Source organism: Equus caballus, chromosome 30 (assembly GCF_041296265.1).
Source record: "Equus caballus isolate H_3958 breed thoroughbred chromosome 30, TB-T2T, whole genome shotgun sequence".
Classification (NCBI taxonomy): Eukaryota; Metazoa; Chordata; class Mammalia; order Perissodactyla; family Equidae; genus Equus; species Equus caballus.
In genome coordinates this window covers 9,488,067-9,505,853 of record NC_091713.1, presented here as the reverse complement: position 1 = coordinate 9,505,853, position 17,787 = coordinate 9,488,067, and the positions used below count along the sequence as shown (strand labels likewise).

Genomic DNA, 17,787 nt, shown 5'->3' with positions numbered 1-17,787 from the left:
AGAAGAATGTGATGCAGCCAAAGCATGAATGTTTTAGACGTTCATGAGGCAATTTATCAATTCATCTCTGAACGTGTTTCATACAATGATATTTATATCTCAGATTTCTCTCTGCTGCTTCTTGCAAGATTTGGATATATGTCTGAAAACCAACTGTATCAGATGTTTGCATTGCCTTCATCTTAGACTGTAAAAAATGTGTGTGCAAGAGTGTTGAATGGATGTAGAACAGGAGATTAAATTCAAGTAATTTTTAACTATTCATTTTTTTCCATATTTACCACTACTTGCAGTATAATCAAAGCCTAAAACTCTCCCGCTTTAGTTAGTACTTTTGTGAAGTGGTACTTTTTTAGATCCAAGCTTATCACTTCCATGTCAAAGAATGTCCCATATTTTCCTGTGGTTCATATCTTTCTTAAGGTACATTAGCCTAAATACTCTAATATTATTTTAGTAATGTCTTTTGTTTTTACTTTCAATATACTTCTTGGCAATTTTCTTGGTATCCTTAGCTGCATACTGGCCTATCTCAAACCACTGTCGTTCAACTCGCATGTTGTGACACTGGGCTCGGAAATCAATTCAGGTGGTCCTGTCAGCATTTAAAAAAATTAAATGAAATAGAACAGAAAATGTTGCAGTATATCACAGGTAGAAAGGATAACTTTGATTTGTAAAAATTATGTTTCACTTGAGTGTTTGTTGCATGATTGTTTGCGTGTGTACGCATGAAGGTGTGTATTTGTGTGTATATGAGTACTGAATTAAGATATAAAGTTTATTTCTTACTGTGGATTATAGTAAAAAAAAGTTTTGATTTTGAGAAATACTGTCCTGACCATTTTGGGGATGACACAAGCTAACTCAGATGCTGTTACACCATGAACTCTTTCTTCATTTGGTAATCCCAGAATTTAGCACAAATGCTTTGCATGGAGTGGACATTAAACAAATGTGCGTGGAACAAATGAGTGAATGAACGAATGAAAGAGCATTAATGTAGTATGGGTTAATTTTCCCTGAACTCATTATCCTACATTTGCTAATGTTCAGGATAGGCTGTGATACAGGAAAAAAATAAGGACAAGAAACCAACTCAGTCCCTTCAGGAGCTTTAAAAAAAGAAACCTGATTTTGCCAGAAACAATTACTAGGCATTGCAGCCACTTCGCTGGGCAGAGAACGCCTGGAACACTAAATGGAAGTGCTATGTATAGCACATTTATAAAGTTTTGAAATATTATCGCACAGCTACAATCTTGTTCATTCCATTTATCGGAAATACATCACTTGTTTTAAAAAATTCTTAGTTCTGTTAAGGAACAATTTTTCCTGATTCTTGAGCTTCCTTATAAAATCGTCCAGCCTAGTGAGTATCTGATTATGGCTAGGAAAAACAAAGACAGATATTTTAGTATGTTTTTTCTCTTTCATGATGAACAAAGTTGCGGGACTTTCTATTTCTCAGGTACCCAGGTCGTGAGACATGCTCCAGCGACACCTTTCCATGGGAGCTGTTCTCTCTGAAAGGAGCTAAGTTTAGTTGGGTTGTCAGATGGAACTTGAACGCAGAGGAATTTAGAGCTAATAGAAATAGAAAACAGCAGATGAATTCCACACTCCTGGCAAAGAGCAACTGAAATCACTGGTGCGACATCCTGAAAAATGGAACCTTCCTCCTCCTTCTACCTGGGGGGAAGTGTCCAATGTCCTCTGTTACAAGATCTGAACAGCTTGTGCAATTTTATCAATAGAGAAAATCTGGAATAGGTTTTTTCCTAGTTTATTTTTCTCTTCCTATTTTTCTGTTAGCTATTGAAGTGAATTCACTGTATGATGGTGAATGACCAGAATTTAGTGATGAAAATATCTAACCATTTTTCATCAAGACTCTAAATGATGGCAGAGGCTCTCAAAATTTTAAATTATCCATAGCCTCACAAAGAGCTGGTCACACACTCTAACCGAAAAGTATTATTTTGTGCTCATAGAATAATAAATATTTTGGTTTAATATGTTTTTGTGGTCGCAGTTTCTCAAGGTTGAAAGGACTCCTAGATTACTCCCAAATATTGGCCCAACAACCAGAGCCGGCTTCAGAGGAGGTTTTCCTGGTTTGCAATAAAAAGAAAATCTAGGATAATGTAGTGATTTTTTCCAAAAAGCTAAATGACTATATTTGTAGGACTATTTTTCTTCCTGTGATTTTATAGCTATCCTACTTTTTTTCATGTGGAGATAACCCTTTTTTTAAAAGAATGAAGTTATGGCTATAGTTGATTTTTTTTTTTAACTTGGGAGAAAATGTTGGTGACCCAAAACTGGGAGTTGCTGATCTAGTCCAAAGCTCCATGTAGCATTCGAATGCCCTCCTCAGTTCCTCTCTGGTAATTTCACTCAGCCTCTGCCAGACCACTGCCAGCAACAGGGAGGGAACCACCTCCCAGAGAACATACATCTGAAGAGAATGCTCTTAGAATGCTCTCTAATGCCTCTTAGAACTCTCTTCATTGAGAATAGAACTCTCTGGAAGTCCTCCTAATGGTCTTATTCAACATTTGGTGCCTGAGAGGAGGTAACTAATCAGAAAATGTGTAGAATTGCTTCATTTTTGATGAGACACTTTCAGATGTATTCTAAATATTTTAACAATCCTTCTTACAGTATATGCATTATAAAGCACATTGTTAAAATGAAAAGAGCTTTGTTGAGCCAAATTACTTCCAGCGCCTACTAATGATTTTTCAGTTTTAATTTGTGCAATGGAATGAAATCCCAGAAGGAGAAAATGGAAGCATATTTTGAATTTACTATAATAGTATTAGCTTGTACTTGGGGAAAATACATTGACAATTTCAAAAGGCCATTCTCTGAATTGTGATCCTTAATCCTGACAGCTTGTGCATTTCATAGTCACTGTGTTAAATTATTATCATAGTTTCTAATCCCTTATGTTGTAGGGTATTTTACAGTTTACAAAGCTGGTTCACATCACGGTCTCACTTAATCCTTACAATAATCTTGTGATACAGTCAGGGCAGGATTTTTACCTTTATTTTAGAGATGCTAAACTATAAATCAAAAACAGTAAGTTACTTGCTTAAGCTCAAGCAATTTGTAAGTAACAGGACCAGGATTTAATCCTAGATCCCCTGACTCCAAATCCATAGCTTTCCCACCAAACCAGGAAAACTTTCATTTGGGTACAAGGATTAATACTTTTCCTCTTATCTTCAAGTTTGCTAACATCTGATGTTAAATCCACTAAAGAGAAGGTACATCAGAGAATACATGATCGATGGAGAATCTCTGGTCAACAGACTTTCAGATCAGTTTGTTCTATTTAAATGGAGTCAAACAAATAATAAGATCAGCCTTCTACAGTTCTGTGTACACATGAGCCCCTGGTAAATATTGTTGACAGACTGCTGTGACAAAGTTAGCACACAAAACTTAAATGATAACTAAAAAGTCATGATACTTCTGACTTGGCACAAACCCAAAGGCATTTCAGTAAAAATTCTGGAGATAAATATATTTGGTACACAGAATTTCTCCCAACTCAGCTTATGATTTTGAGTGACCAACCTAAAATAAGCTTTTCTCTCACATTTTTTCTTTCACAAGAGAGATCAGTTCAGAATAGTCACAGCAATTAGTATTCTGTACGCAGCAGCCCATCTTCAGCTGCAATGGCAGGGTCCAAACAGCCGAAGCCAGAATCCATATGACAGAGCTCAGTTCTTTTTATTTATTTATTCTCAACACATGTGGTCTCTGTAACTTGTGGCTTGGGATTGTGATTATAAGGGCAGGATGACAATTTCTGCAAAGGAAAATGGTTGTTTGCCTAGCTAAAGTTTTAAGGCTGCTGAACAGACGACAATGAACATAGGATTAGCTCACACTTTTACCTGCTGGTTCGAGCAAGTCAGCTACGTTCAACAGTTTCTCAAGGACAAGAGAAAATTCGTGCTGGCTTTATATCAAGACGCTAACTCCAAATAGACAAGAGAAACAAAAGCGGGAGCAGGACCAATAGATAAAAGAGCCCTTGTTAGTGGACTGAAGCGGTTGCTACAAATAGGACAGCGGAAGGAGAGTTGGGAGGGGGAAGAGGAAAGCAAGGTCAAAGAAGGATGATATCAATAGAGTATCTCCAAATAGCACAGAATGCAGCAAGAAGTAGCAGCAGATGTCAGTCCAGCCCAATGTCAACCCCCATGGAGCTATGTAGAAAGACTTGGAAAGAAACAGCATCGCTGCAGTTGGTATTAGGAGTAACGAGAGAGCAGATGATACCTTTCTCCCCATGAAATGAAAGCCACGTCTTGCCACTGGCCATAGCCTCATCTCCTTTCTGGCCGGCCCCCTTCAAGCTTTTAGGTTTTTTTCTCTTTATTTCAGATCTTTTCTCCCCTCCTTTTCTTTTGATTTCCTTTCTTCTTCCAGACTCCCTTGCTGCCAATTCTAACTCTGATCCTCACCCCACTGGCTGTTTCTTGCTTATGCCGCCAGGCACTCTGGTTCCAGATGCTTACCCTGGCCTCAGCAACATTCCAGGGCTGATGATGCATAACCAGGAGGATCTACTTACTGCAGCACACAGAAGTTCCCATCGTGATTTCAGACATTACTGGCATGGGTTGACTTTTATAACTGTGGAAGAAAGCCAAAAATGCATAAAGGAACTCTGTTTTCAGAGTTCACATCCCTTAATTTTAGTGAATGGATGTGGGTGTGTTGAAGACTCAGTTTCTTAAGAGTTGCCTAAATTTCATAATTATTTCATTTTCCTCCACTCACAGATGGCCTTGCCCTGGGTGTAAAAATTGAAGAGCCAATATAAAATGATGATACCTTCAGTCTGGCGGTTAAATTTTAAATTTCAAACATTGGTTTTCAGAACCTTGGAGAGCGTCAAGCTCAGCCCTCCATTTCCCTCCCTGGAGTCAGCTCAAGCATAAACTGATTTCTTGTGCAAAAACGTGAAATAAGAAATAATGGGATAAGTTGACTGGGAAACTAGTAAATTTTGTAATAGAAATGCTTTCCACAATAACCTATTTTTATTGTTTAAGTTTCTGTTGTATAGTGTTGCATAGTTCTTAAGAGGGTGGATTTGGGGTCAATAAGACTTGGGTTCAAAGCCAGGTTCTGCCAATTCCTAGTGATACAGCCTTAGGCAATCTCCCTAAGCCTTAGCTCTTCTCTTCGGTAAAATGGAGCTACAAATAGTAGCCACTTCTCAGAGTTGTTCTGATGGTTATGAGATAATGCATATAAAACCTTTAGCACATGGCAGGCACTCACTGCTTTCTCATACTTTTGAATGAGTTCTTTCTGACCTAGTTGACAACAGTTATGGTGACCAGTACTGAGGGTTTGGGTCTCTCCTGGGGCATTCTCTTCCAGTGTTTTCTTGCTTTTCCTTGTGCCGCTCCCAGGGACAACTGAGTCATACCCTCATTTGTTCATTTAGTATATATATTTATTGAATATCTCCTTAGTACCAGTATTATGCTAAATGCTTGAGTTATGGTGATGGATGAAAGGAAATGATCCTTTTCTTCTTTGGAGGAAATTTCTCACCATAGGAATCTTGGTGAGAAATTTCTTGGCAAGAAATTCCCCCTTGGTGAGAAATTAGAGCCCACCTCCCACGATTGAAGCTTAAAGGGTCAGATTACTCATTTCTCAGTCTTCCTTGAAGTTGGGGCCCAGGCATATAACCTAGACTCGGTCAATTAGACTGACTTGCCCCAGACTTCTGATCAGGATCTGGTGATCTGAAAACACAGGTAGAGTGAAAGATTCTTTCTGGTGCAACACCCAGTTTCTAGGGCTCCAAGAACAGTGGTGCTGGCATCAGTGTCTGGTGCCCAGTGCTGGCACTGTTGGGGCTGTAAGTTGCCGTGACTCGTGTCTAACATGACTGTACAGCAGAATCAATCAGACTAGTTTAGTGGCATGATTTGGGCTGCGGTTCTGCCTGCATAGCCTCCTGCATGGCCTCCTTTTGCTCCTGGGTACGATTCTGTGGCTGTTTCTGTAGCCCTCCTGGAAATTCTATAAGTACTCTATTACCCTTTGAATATTTCTTTTCTTTTTGATAATATCAGGTAGTCAGTTTCTATTTTTCCAGCTAAGAATCTTGACTGCCTCACCAGAGACTCAAATCCCAGATCCAGACTTGAAAGCTGGGTGGTCTTGGGCAAGTTCTCCCTAAGCCTCACGCTTTTTATCTATAAAATGGAAACTACAGCAGGTGAAAGAATATACATACTGTGCTTATCATACCGTATCTAGAACACAGTAGGTGCACAATATATGTTAGCTCCTATGGACACATTTAAAAAAGATAAATGAATACAGGAGAAAGGCGGCAGAACTTGTGAGTGAAGCTCTTGACTGCAACATCTGCTACTCAAACATGAAAGAAATTGACTAAATTTATTTTAAATTATTTCAGTGATTGAAAATATGATTGAGCTAAAAGGAGGCAGGCAAACTTTAAGCCTGTAAACTTTAATTTCTTTCTGTGTTCAGAGCATAAAATGAGATTTTTAGAAATCTCCAATAGAGAATACATCAGAATGATTGATTGAATTTTTAAATTTCAACTTGATATTTAAGTAACACATATATACAGATATAGAATCCTTAGGTATAAGGACCCTCAAAAAAGTCGTTACAGGTGTGAGAGGCTATTACAAGCTCTTGCAACCAGCTAGTATGGTCCTAAACATTTGAAATTAGTGTTTACCTCTGCTGTTTTTATTTATTTTATTTTATTGTTTTTTTGAGGAAGATTAGCCCTGAGCTAACATCTACTGCCAATCCTCTTCTTTTTGCTGAGGAAGACTGGCCCTGAGCTAACATTCATGCCCATCTTCCTCTACTTTATATGTAGGTTGCCTACCACAGCATGGCTGGCCAAGCCGTGCATAGGTCTGCAACAAGGATCTGAACCGGCGAACCCCAGGCCGCCAGAGTGGAACGTGTGAACCTAACAGCTGTGCCACCAGGCTGGCCCCAAACCTTTCCTGTTATTAAATGACTCCATTTGTGTTTCTTACAACCTTTCCCCCAAAGAGTGGGCTCCTGACTTTGGATTGTCACTGTCCCAGCCGCTGCTGCAGTGGCCTTTCTCGTCACACTTGTACCTTCATTATCAGGAACTTGCGTCTTCCATCCGATAGCAAATGGGACCAATGTGCCTTGTACTGGTCACAGTCAAAATCAGCTCAGACCAATAATGTCAGTCTGTTGGAGTATTTCTTCATGAGAAACATAAGAGACATAGAGCTAGAATTAACATGATAATCTTTCACTTGAAACCAGCATCCTTCAATACTCTTTTTAAAAAATTCCAAATTTCAGTGCAAATTATTGCTTTACCGTTTGACATGGCTGTTGTGTTTCCTGTATTATTAATGCCACTATGTGGATAGCAGTCATAAACTGTGCATAATTATTCATTATCTAAGTAACTCTGCGGAAACATTTTGGAAGTTCGACAAAAGCCTTGACTTTAGGCCAAACAACGGAAGTGTCCATTACTCTGGAAGCGCCTAGGTGGACGGCATTCTTAGCGGGCACCGGTAGTCTTCACTTAAATTAACTTCCTTTCCATAACTAGCCACCAAACCAAAAGAGCTTGATTAATAAAAGCCCTAATATGCGTAAACAAAACTCAGGGCGTGAAGATCTGAACAGCCGCAGGAATGGGTTGCTGGGAATGAAAGTCCTAGCTTATTGCCCATGTGAAGCTGTTTCTAACAGGAAAGATAATTTCTTTTTTAGGACAGGGAGATGGAATGTGGAGCAGTATTAACAAGCCAACATTAAGCAGTGGAATGGCAAGTGATTAAAAAAGAAGAAGAAGAAACTTAAGGATAAATTTATGTAAACTATGAAGGGTTGCTAAGAAATAAATTCTTGGGGAAAAGGGTTTCATTTAATCAAGAAACTTGTTTTGAGGGCTTTGGTCAACAAGAAACTCCCTTCTAAAGTCAAGATGTGTTTTGAATTCTTTTTAAAAAATTCTATTATCATGAAAACAAACAAACCAAACAAAGGCTGCAGGTCAAAATTGTGTTGGGACACTTGTGGTGGGGCTCACAGATCTTACCTGGGAGCACCAACACATTATTTGGTCCTTCACTGAACAGAATATCTGGGTGATTCACATTTTGGTTTAGTTAGCGGTTAGACTACAGCTTAATTTCTTATCTCTATTTATTTGAAGTTATAATTTTCATTAAAATTACCAATGGAAAATCACCTGCAATGAAGGACTATGTTTGTGTATTAATTCCAGCCATTGGTTCTCATTATCCTGAAATTCTGAAAAAAGGAGACAATTTTTCAAAGGGAGAAGCTGCTGGTTTGAAATATGGCTTTTCCTGTCTCATTAATATTGTCATGTCACTCGGAACTCTCACACCTAGAATGCAGCTATACTCCCATTTTCTACTTTTAATAAATGTTTAGGTTCCCATTTTCCCTTTTTTAGCTATCTCTTGATCTTTTCTATTCTTTTTAGTTTGAGAGTTCTTTTATTCAAGTGCTATCTCTTTTACTCCAAAGCTCATTTTTTCCTTTATTCCTGTTATTTGACATTTTTTCAGAAGTGTGGTTTGAAAATACCCTCTTCCTTTAGACGAATTACTTTCTTAAACACAAAAAACTTCTTCAGGGTAGTGATTGTCAAAATAGTACGCAGGGGGCAACAGCACTCAGGCTATTTATCAATGGGAATTGTGTCGACTTGTGTAGAAAGATTTGAAAATGACCCCTAAAGAACAGTGGGAGATTAAGCTGAATACAGATAGGAATCCTTGTCAGCATGATTACTGGGAAAAGGATTCATTCAAATGCAATGCTGCTAAGAAAGAAAAAAAAATTTATGACACAAAGAAATACTTGGTAAATTCTCCTTGCTTGCAATAGCTTATTCCATGAAGTGTGTGGATTAAAACAAACAAAACTGTATTAGGTCTGACATTAAATATAAAAAATGAGACAACACAGGAGCTCCGTCAGTTTCCTTCAATCTACGTTCTTGATTTTTAAAGGGGTCTTGCTATAGCCGTGAATGAAAATGATGAGACAGGGACCGGCCCTGTGGCCGAGCGGTTAAGTTTGCCCGCTCCACTTCAGCGGCCCAGGGTTTCGCCGGTTCGTATCCTGGGCACAGACATGGCACCGCTCATCAGGCCATGCTGAGGTGGCATCCCACATGCCACAACTAGAAGGACCCACAACTGAAAAAATATACAACTATGTACCAGGGAGCTTTGGGGAGAAAAAGGAAAAATAAAATCTTGTGAAAAAAAGAACATGATGAGACAGAGGGGGTCTGCTCCGTGTTGAGTCCTTTTCGCCTGTCGTGTCTCTTGGCTCCCTCAACCTAGAGAATAGACAACGGCACGGATGGTGTTATCCTGTGCACAGGAAGGACGCGGATGCTCAGGGACCCTGAGGAAGGCGCCAACATGCAAATCTGGAAAGGGAAGGAACCGGGGCTGGAAAGCAGGGCCACCTCCCTCTGGAAGCCCTACTCTTTGTGACTAGCACTTATTTTAATAAACAGACCCTGCATTTATTTTAACTTTGCCCAAGAGCATTTCTATCTGTGCACGCAGTGTCCTCTTCTGTGGTTTAACCTGAATTCCAGCTTATGTTTGCGTCCTCAGGAGAAGACGTCTGTCAGACCCCCGGGACTGTCGGCACAGTGGTGCTGCCCACCAGGAGAAGGGCAGGCGCTGCAGGGCAAGCGCCCCAGGCTCCCAGGCGCTGGGGCCCTGCAGAGGGACGAACTCACACGATTTCAGTTGATCTTCAGAATAGCCACATAGAAATTAGTTGGTTAAATACTTATTCATTCCATAGGTTTTTATTGATTGATTATGTGGTCCATATCTAGGCTCTGGGGATGCAGCTGGGAACAGGCAGGAGCCTTGCACTCGTGGAGCTCATATTCCAGAGGGGAGACAAACAAGAAACAAGCAAGATACACAGCAGTGCGAGTTACAGGTTGTAAAAGACGCTGTCCATGACACTTGAGTTGAGGCCTGAGGATAAGGAAGTGAAAGCTGTGTGAGAATCTGGAGGTGCAAATGGAGGCGGCAGTGAGTTCAGAGCCCCGGAGGCAGAGCAGGCCCAGAGGGGCCAGGGTCAGGAGCCAGTTCTGGGAGGCTGAGGGCAGTGGTGGGAAGCAGGAAGGCAGCGGGTGGCCCGAGAGGCTTGGCAGGTCTAACTCCAGAACTTGGTAGTAGGGATTGAGAGAAAGGGAGGAACGAAGAAGGACTGCTCGGTTTCGGTGTAAATGGATGGTAGGGCCATCTACTGAGATGTGAGTGACCAAGGGGAACAATAGGAGTTGGGAGGAAAATCAAGAGGCCTGTTCGAGATCTATTAACTTTGAGACATTTGTTAGACACTCCGCTAGAGAAGACAGGAGGCAGTTGGCTCTATGAGTCTGGAGCTTGGGGGAGGGGTTTGATAATGAATATAGTTAAAAAAAGATAAGTTTACTATATAGTAGTGTGTGTTTCTTTATTAATGTATTACGCTACAAGATCTATCAGTGAGCCTACAACTACCGTAATTTTGAGGTTGTGTGGAAGCATAAATGCTATTTGGAGATACCTGCAAAACTAGTGTAACACCCAAACATCTGACTTCTACTACTGATAAAGGTAAAAAGTCTTGATAATACCACTGTGGCTGTTCAATTAATGAAAATAGAGATATAATATTTTTCCCATCTAAGTTCACAAAACTCCTGAATTTTCTCCATGGACTCCCTGTGGGCCTGTGGACACTTCTTCCATTGTGACCAGAGAGATAGCAAAGACCGGTACGGATGAATGCTGGTTTGTGGATTTGGTGCCTTCTATTTTCTCCTGGAAGGCAAGGTCATCAGCTGGGAGCAGGGAGGGAAGAGCTGGGTAAGGAGGAACCAGGAAGAAAAGGCTCAGCTCTCAGGGGAAGCCAACTCTCAGGAAAGAGCAGCAGGCTCGCGGGGCTGTGTAGGACTGTCATCAAGGAAGTGGGCTCAGAAGGCAGTCTTCTGTGGTTTGAATCCAGGCTCTGTCACTTTTTTATTGCGTGACCTTGAGAATATTATTTAATGTCCATGTGCTTCATTTGCTCATCTCCCAAATCAGAATAATAATTTACCTAGCACATAGAGCTGAAGTCAGAATTAAAACAGTGAATACAAACAGTTTAAATTACACCTGAGATAAATTAAGTGCTCAATAAATGCTAATCTTTATTTTTAATACAAGGGTTATAGTGGTGGTTATGGAAATAGCTATGTGGGCTCGAAAGATACTTACAAGGCAGAATTGCCAAGTCTTGGAGATTAATTTGATGGGAGTGATGGAGAGGGAGGAGTCAAGACTGAATTATATGGCTGAGTAACCAGTAGATGGTGGTGCCATTTTCTGCCAAGGAGAATAGTGGAAGAGCAGGCTTGTGCTAATGAGTGGGGAAGAAAATGAGAGTAAATTGTCCATTTGTCCACTGAGCCGTCACATAGACAGACCACGGACTCTGGGACCCAAAGCCATGAGGCTAACGATCAGGGGGATTGCCCCACTCTGTGTGCAGAGCACAGCTTGGGAGTTTGTTTTAATGGTTTGGTTGGAAGCACACTCTTTTTTTCTTTTCTATTCTAGTCTATCTTTGTCCAGGTTAGATGTGAGGAAACCAGCCATTGATTCCTAAGATTAACAATTTTAGGAGAGCAAGTATTATTCAGAATATCCTTCATTGAATTGTCCTTTCTTTTCATAATCTGTTATCGTTTCTCTCTTATTTATCCACTTCTAAACAGAATTAAAGGCAATTTTCAGTATAAATAATGGAGACTCCATAGGAGCAAGAAGCATGTCTGTTTTATTCACTATGATTTCCCCTGTGTCTAGCAAGTATTTTTGTATATATAGTAGGAACCCATAAATAGGGTGTCTACAAAAAAGATTAAAAAGTAAAATTCAGGGGCTGGCCCTGTGGCATAGTGGTTAAGTTGAGTGTGCTCTGCTTCAGTGGCCCAGGGTTTGGTTCCCAGGCATGGATCTACACTACTCGCTGGCGGCCATGCTGTGGTGGTGACCCACATACAAAATAGAGGAAGATTGGTGTACATGTTAGCTCAGGGTGAATCTTCCTCAACAAAAATGGAAACCAAAACAGTAAAAATCAGATAGAATGAGAAGAAACTATACACTAAGATCCTAAGCCAAGAGTCCAGGATTATTCTCACACTTAGAAAAAAATTGGAAGCTTTTTCAAGTGAAATATCACCCGGAAACTCAAGGTATATTATATATTAAGGGATACTGAGTACATAAAATAGAACAATAATTTAGAACATGTGCTTTTTCAGGTCTCAAATATTAAGAAATAATTTCATTCAAGCTTTTTAAGTGAATTTTTAATATTAGTCAGGATTCTCCAGAAAATGGAGCCAATAGGATATTTATAGACATTTGTATACTTATATTTTATATATTTATATTATATATATGTTTATAAATATAAAAGGAGGTTTATTATGAGAAATTTGGCTTGTGATGATGGAGCCTGAGAAGCCCCACAATCTGCCGTCTGCAAGCTGGCGACTCAGGAACGCCAGTGGTGAAATCCAGTCTGAGCCCAAAGCCCGGGAACCAGGGGACCAATGGCGAGCATCCCAGTCTGAGGGCAGCAGCAGACGAGGTTCCAGCGCAGGTGGTGAGGCGGAAACCCAGGGCGAGCGCCTCCTCCCTCTGCTGTGTGTTCTCTTCTGGCCCTCAGCGGACTGAGTGGTGCCCACTCACGCTGCGGAAGGCAATCTATTTCACTGGACCCACAGTTCCAATGCCAATGTCACCCAGAAACACCCGCAAAGACACACCCAGAAATGCTATTTAATCTGGGCACCCTGTGACCAGTCAACACACAAAATTAACTATCATACAGTGTTGTCATTAAAGGGAGCTGCTTTTGAGTCATTAACAACATTTTTAAAGAAAATATTATCTTTTCATCTAATTTATTTGGGATATAGAAGTTTTTGAATCTTTGTATGATGCAGTCATTGGAATTTTATCTCAAAATACAAATATCCTTTACACAAGACCAGACAGTTAGTTTTTAAAAATTTGTTCTGTAAATGTGTGTGATGGGTTGAATAGTCTTCCCAAAACGATATGTTCAAGTCCTAAGCCCTGGACTTAGAATGTGACCTTATTTGGAAATAGGGTCCTTGTAGAAGTAATTAGTTAAGATGAGGTCGTACTGGAATAGGCTGGGCCCTATCTGATATCCAACAAGAAGACCACAGGGAGAAGATGGCTGTGTGACAGTGGAGGCAGAGATCCGAACGGTGCATTACAAGCCAAGGACTGTGAACAAACACCAGCTGCTCGAAGAGGCAAGAAACGATTCTGCCCTACAGGTTTCTGGGGGAACATGATCCTACCGACGCCTTCATTTCAGATTTCCAGCCTCCATTCTAGGCCTGTTTCACTGGCACCCAGAAACTTCCAATTGTGAAGTGGTACCTCCAGAAACAGCTACTTAAATCCAAGTTAAATTGCTCTCCCTTCTTTTAAAGCATTTAAGACCAGCTTTGACTGAGATGGTATCAGGCTATGTCCTTCCTAAATAATACTTGGTGGTTAAAGATAATTGGTTCAGTGCCTGTAATGTGAGAAATTGTGACAGGCTCACATGTAACGGGAATTCCTCTTTGCCGAGGGTCAATTTTGGAGGGGGTGAAACTGCCATGGATTTAGCATCTGTGGCTGAACAAGTAAAAGTAGAATCCTCTAGTGGTAGATGGCTTTGGTCTTTTAGCCTCCTCAGCAGCTCCTGGGAGCCGAGTTTAAACACCACCACTAGGAAGGGATTTTATTAAGAGAGACCACACACAGAGGTATTACATAGCATGAAAAACAGCTGCAGCAAAGGAGTTATAGAAAAGGGGTTCCTGAAATGACTATGTCATTTTAAACCCAGATAGAAGCCAAGGGTATAGCATGAAGACGTAACTCAGCAGAGGCATTTCTGAGGAATGAGGTCTGCGTGCGGAGCGCAAGTCTAACTGGTGGGAAGGAGCGTGGTGCTAAGCGCACGGACAGGGCGGCGCACAGCGCGCCCCTTAGACTGTCTTCTTGGAATCGCACTTGTGTTGCATGGGCATTTGCCAAGCTTGGGATAACAGCACTTTCCAGTCAGATTCCCTCGTGAGAGCCCAAGACCTGTGGATGTCCTTGCTTTGTTGATTGAAGGACATTGTTCTGCTTTGGTACCAGACACCTGCGTGGCAAGATTCACATTCCATTATGGAAGTCGTGAAGCCTGAAGAGTGCTCTCCCCCAGCTGGAGGGCCTTCCACCTTTGACTCAGAGGCTGCTCTCACTTTGCTCTTATGTGGGAAACTGAGAAATTTGTTTTCTTCTTAAAAATAAATGTTTTGTTTTACTTCATTACTTATAATACATACTAATTGAAGATGTTAGAAAATATAGAAAAACAGAAAAGAGAAAATAAAACTCATAATCATTAGGCATTAATATTTTGTATGCCCTTCCAGACATATTTCTATAGAATTTTTTTCCAGAGAAAGACATCATGAGATGCACACTGTTAAAATCTGCCATTTTTCTGTTATCCATATACTGCAAGCAGTTTTCCTTTGCTTGGATCACCACACCTGTTGGACATCTAGATCTGTTCGCATTCTTTTGGTGTCATGTCTTTTGGTATATTAACTCTTCCTCTATCCAAATTATTTGGCGTATTTTAAATTATTACCTTAGGATAAAACTCCATAAGTAGATCTGTTGGGTCAAAAAATACACGTTTTAAGGCCTTCGATAAGTATTTCCAAATCATCTCTTATAAATTTACTCAATTTGCATTCCCACAAACTGTACATGAGACAGCACACTCATCTTCCCTAGGTATTATTATTTTATTTTTTTTAGGCCAGATTAAAATTCGGTATCTCTTTGCGGTTTAATTTTATTTCTTTAATTACTAATGAAAGCGAACCCCCCAACACACATATTCAGTACACTTTTCTGACTAATATTGCCCCAAACCTTAACAAATCTGCTTGCACTTTCTGGATTTTGTTCACTGCCTTGTTTTCTGAATTATCAAATTATTCCCAGGAAATAGCGTACTATTTCGAGCATTTTCCAGGATTCCAAGGAGATCACTTGTCACCAATTGAGAAACGCCTGTAGACCATCCTTTCATTCATTTATCTGAAAATGGTTGGGACAAACGGTTCACGTTTTCGCAGCTTGGTGGCTTAGTGGTGAAGACCGTGCTTCTTTAAGTCCAGTGCTCCCAGGGCTAGTTTGTGCCTCAGTTTCCTCATCTGCAAAATGTACCTGCCTCACAGGGTTGTTATGACCATTAGAACAGAGCCATACATTTAAAGCGCTAAATGAACCAAGAGGACCGAAGAGGAAGGGAAGCGTTGGGTGGAGGGTTTAAAAAGTGGGGTGAATCCCGGGTAGAACAGAGCAAGAACTGGCTTGAGGAAGACGACCCACCTCGTCAGTCTCGTGTTTCTCTTAGCTCCGAAGCCTCACCCCGGAGGCCACGGACACGCAGCCAGCTCTTTCCTTCCTGACCTTCCCCGCGCGCCCCGCTCCTGGAGGGAGGCGGTGCCGGCGGCGCGCGCACGTGGAGGCAGAGCGGCGCGGCCGGGCGGGCAGGCGGGTGGAGCCGGCGCCCGGGCCCCGCGCCCCCGGAGCTCGGCGGGCGCTTTGTGCGCGGGAGCTGAATGGAGCTGGTACGTGTGCGCGCGGGCTTGCACGGATTAGTCGTGCTTTCCCATGAACTACAAAAGAACGCCCGAATCTGGGACATTTGTCATCAAGGGGCAGGCTGCTCAGGATGCAAGGTAACCAGAGCCTTTCCCGGACGGCTTCAGTCTTTAGGGACGTGGGGTCACCCTAATCCTTCCTGTTTATGCTGTGAGCGCGTATGCGGCGAGGCTTAAGCTCCGCGATGGCAAATAAGGATCGCGATGCAGGCATTCCTAAACAGCTATGTCGTCTGGTTGCTTTTTAAATTTCTTTTTGGAACGGGCACCGTTCCCTCCCATTTATTCAGTGCTCTCACAGACAGCGGCGCGGCTGAAGTCTGTCCCAGAAGCGCAGCAAACGGGGCCTTTCTGCCCACCAACACTCGAGTTAGCGCTTGGCTGGAGTAATGCTCTTGTTTACACATTTATTTCCCTGTTTGTTTCTTCTTTCTTCATGCAACGACTCTGACTTCCTGTTACTGTGAGGATTTCAGAACTGTTAATAGATACGTGTCCATACCCATCTCATTTAACAGCTAATTCTGAGAAAATGACAACTCTATTATGGTGTTTGTGGAAGCCAGGAGATACGTTTAGTGGTAGAACTCTATCGAAATTTACTCAGAATTCTCTCCAAGTTACATGTGTTTCTCTTTCATTCAAATTTGATATATTTCAGTACCTGGAATCTCAAGTCTGCAATTTTGCACAATTACATGTTTGTTGGTGAAGTTGAATATTGCAACCCCACTCCTGGTCAAAAGGAAAGAAAACCCCGCTGGGAGCTGACCCTGAAGTCCGGGCTCCTGGAGGAAGGGCCATCCCTGTGGGGCTGTGGATTACTCCATCCCTGTGGGGCTGTGGATGAGGGCCCGCCTGAAAGCACGAAGCAGCGCGAAGCAGAAGCGTTCAGCAGACACCTGAGGGCCGGCATCTTAACCTTTTCATCTTAGAGAATAGAGTACCCTTCCTTCCTCCTGATTGGTCCATTTATTGATTTATTCCACAAACCTGCGAGGGATTACAATGTTCTGAGGACTAGGAAGAGTGATATGATGGAGATCTTGCTTTACATATATTATGTGTATAATTTTTTATGTGTTGCTTGGGAGAACAGAGGGGAAGCTGAGAACATTAGGTAGGGCTTCCAAGAGAAAGTGGCACTGGAGGAGGATGTTAGCAAGGGTTTCCCAATTTGCCCATGCTTTGGAATGACTTAGGAAGGTGACCAAAGTTCATATTCCCTGGCTTCATCCTCCGCCTACAGAGTTAGAATTTTTAAGGCAGCTGGCAAGCTGACGAGCTGATTCTGTGGCGATCAGCTGAGCCTTGGGTCCCAGGTAAAGCAGAGCCACAGTGGGGGTGGGAGGGAGATGGTTGGGGGCTCGTGGAAGAGCATGTGCAAATAGAGCGGAGGTGAGAAGGACCTTATTTGGTCAATGGTGAGTGGCTACACCGTTTGTTCCAAAAGCATAGCGTTGGTGTTTCTGCAACAACCAAGTAGAGAGCCTTTGCTTCTAGAATTTATTTGTTCCTTTGGCTCAACGTTTTTATTCTCCTAGTAGAAATCAGTGGAGAAAAACATATTATAGTACTTGATTTAGGGCCCCTCTCCAAGAATACACACACACACGCGCCTGCACACACTCTCTGCTGGAATGTATCTAGTGAATGTGATGAGAGATACCTGTTTTTCTGGGCATTATGAAATACCTGATGCAAAGTCTTAAATAAAAGGTTAATCCTTATTTTAAAAAACTAATATATGAATATTTTATGAGTAAATATATTTACTCTTCAAATACATTATCAAAATATGTAGCCATAAAGGCTTTTCATATAATCAGCGGTGACAGCAGGAGCCTTCAACGTGCTGGTGGGGAAGGTCATCGCCCAGAACTGAATCGCAAGCAACCGGCCATTTCTGTTTTAAGCCTTGTCACTAGCCGATGATATCA

At 41.6% G+C, this 17,787-nt stretch overlaps 1 long non-coding RNA gene across 2 annotated transcripts in view; it reads left to right on the top strand.

Annotated features, from left to right (window-relative positions):
* The first annotated feature begins 15,705 nt into the window (after positions 1-15,705).
* Positions 15,706-17,787, top strand: part of LOC138921486 (uncharacterized) — a 37,896-nt gene continuing 35,814 nt past the window's right edge. For both annotated transcript variants that reach the window (XR_011434107.1, XR_011434106.1), the window contains exon 1: positions 15,706-15,925. This is a non-coding gene — a long non-coding RNA (uncharacterized lncRNA). The remainder of the gene's footprint in view (positions 15,926-17,787) is intronic.